Here is a 2,435-nt window from a genome sequence, read left to right on the forward strand (position 1 = left end):
GATCCATGGGTGCCTCAACCTTCCTCACAGTAACATTTAACTGTTAATAGTCACATTGTAAAGCTCACAGTAACATTTAACTGTTAATAGTCACATTGTAAAGCTCACAGTAACATTTAACTGTTAATAGTCACATTGTAAAGCTCACAGTAACATTTAACTGTTAATAGTCACATTGTAAAGCTCACAGTAACATTTAACTGTTAATAGTCACATTGTAAAGCTCACAGTAACATTTATGTATTGATGTAACTATGGTAACTGTGTCCATGTAGTCCCTGTTAACTCCCCATTGCACAGCACCCATCAGCAGCCCTGGTGGAACCTAGTCTGCACAGCACCCATCAGCAGCCCTGGTGGAACCTAGTCTGCACAGCACCCATCAGCAGCCCTGGTGGAACCTAGTCTGCACAGCACCCATCAGCAGCCCTGGTGGAACCTAGTCTGCACAGCACCCATCAGCAGCCCTGGTGGAACCTAGTCTGCACAGCACCCATCAGCAGCCCTGGTGGAACCTAGTCTGCACAGCACCCATCAGCAGCCCTGGTGGAACCTAGTCTGCACAGCACCCATCAGCAGCCCTGGTGGAACCTAGTCTGCACAGCACCCATCAGCAGCCCTGGTGGAACCTAGTCTGCAAAGGGGCCATAACGCTCTGGTCTAAAGTAGTGCACTACATAGGGAATAGGGTGTCATAGGGCTCTGGTCTAAAGTAGTGCACTATATAGGGAATAGGGTGCCATAGGGCTCTGGTCTAAAGTAGTGCACTATATAGGGAATAGGGTGTCATAGGGCTCTGGTCTAAAGTAGTGCACTATATAGGGAATAGGGTGCCATAGGGCTCTGGTCTAAAGTAGTGCACTATATAGGGAATAGGGTGCCATAGGGCTCTGGTCTAAAGTAGTGCACTATATAGGGAATAGGGTGTCATAGGGCTCTGGTCTAAAGTAGTGCACTATATAGGGAATAGGGTGCCATAGGGCTCTGGTCTAAAGTAGTGCACTATATAGGGAATAGGGTTCCATAGGGCTCTGGTCTAAAGTAGTGCACTATCTAGGGAATAGGGTGCCATAGGGCTCTGGTCTAAAGTAGTGGACTATATAGGGAATAGGGTGCCATAGGGCTCTGGTCTAAAGTAGTGCACTATCTAGGGAATAGGGTGCCATAGGGCTCTGGTCTAAAGTAGTGCACTATATAGGGAATAGGGTGCCATAGGGCTCTGGTCTAAAGTAGTGGACTATATAGGGAATAGGGGGCCATAGGGCTCTGGTCTAAAGTAGTGCACTATATAGGGAATAGGGTGCCATAGGGCTCTGGTCTAAAGTAGTGCACTATATAGGGAATAGACCATTTCAGAAGAGCCCTGGTTGACCAGTACACTACTAACCTAGGCTGCTATAAAGCCACAATCACAAGGTCAAACACGTTTGACTAATAAATAACACGTCATATAGTTGATATATAGTGTTTGTTAATGTACAGTACAACAACATGGGCTGTTCACTAAACATGATCATTTACAATCTTTACAGTAAGATAACAGACACTCCTCCCTTCCCTCATCCCTTATTCCCTTCCCTCATTCCCTTCCCTCCTCCCTTCCCTCATCCCTCATCCCCTTCCCTCATCCCTCATTCCCTTCCCTCATCCCTCATCCCTCATCCCCTTCCCTCATCCCTCATTCCCTTCCCTCATCCCTTATTCCCTTCCCTCATCCCTCATCCCCTTCCCTTATCCCTCATCCCCTTCCCTCATCCCTCATTCCCTTCCCTCATCCCTTATTCCCTTCCCTCATCCCTCATTCCCTTCCCTCATCCCTTATTCCCTTCCCTCATCCCTCATCCCCTTCCCTCATCCCTCCTTCCCTTCCCTCATCCCCTTCCCTCATCCCCTTCCCTCATCCCTCATCCCTCATTCCCTTCCCTCATCCCTCATTCCCTTCCCTCATCCCTCATTCCCTTCCCGCATCCCTTATTCCCTTCCCTCATCCCTTATTCCCTTCCCTCATCCCTCATTCCCTTCCCTCATCCCTCATTCCCTTCCCTCATCCCTCATTCCCTTCCCTCATCCCTCATTCCCTTCCCTCATCCCTCATCCCCTTCCCTCATCCCTCATTCCCTTCCCTCATCCCTCATTCCCTTCCCTCATCCCTTATTCCCTTCCCTCATCCCTCATCCCCTTCCCTCATCCCTCCTTCCCTTCCCTCATCCCTCATCCCCTTCCCTCATCCCTCATTCCCTCATCCCTCATTCCCTTCCCTCATCCCTCATCCCCTTCCCTCATCCCCTTCCCTTATCCCTCATCCCCTTCCCTCATCCCTCATCCCTCATTCCCTTCCCTCATCCCTCATTCCCTTCCCTCATCCCTCATTCCCTTCCCGCATCCCTTATTCCCTTCCCTCATCCCTCATTCCCTTCCCTCATCCCTCATTCCCT

Source organism: Coregonus clupeaformis, chromosome 24 (genome assembly GCF_020615455.1).
Source record: "Coregonus clupeaformis isolate EN_2021a chromosome 24, ASM2061545v1, whole genome shotgun sequence".
In the NCBI taxonomy this organism is placed as follows: domain Eukaryota; kingdom Metazoa; phylum Chordata; class Actinopteri; order Salmoniformes; family Salmonidae; genus Coregonus; species Coregonus clupeaformis.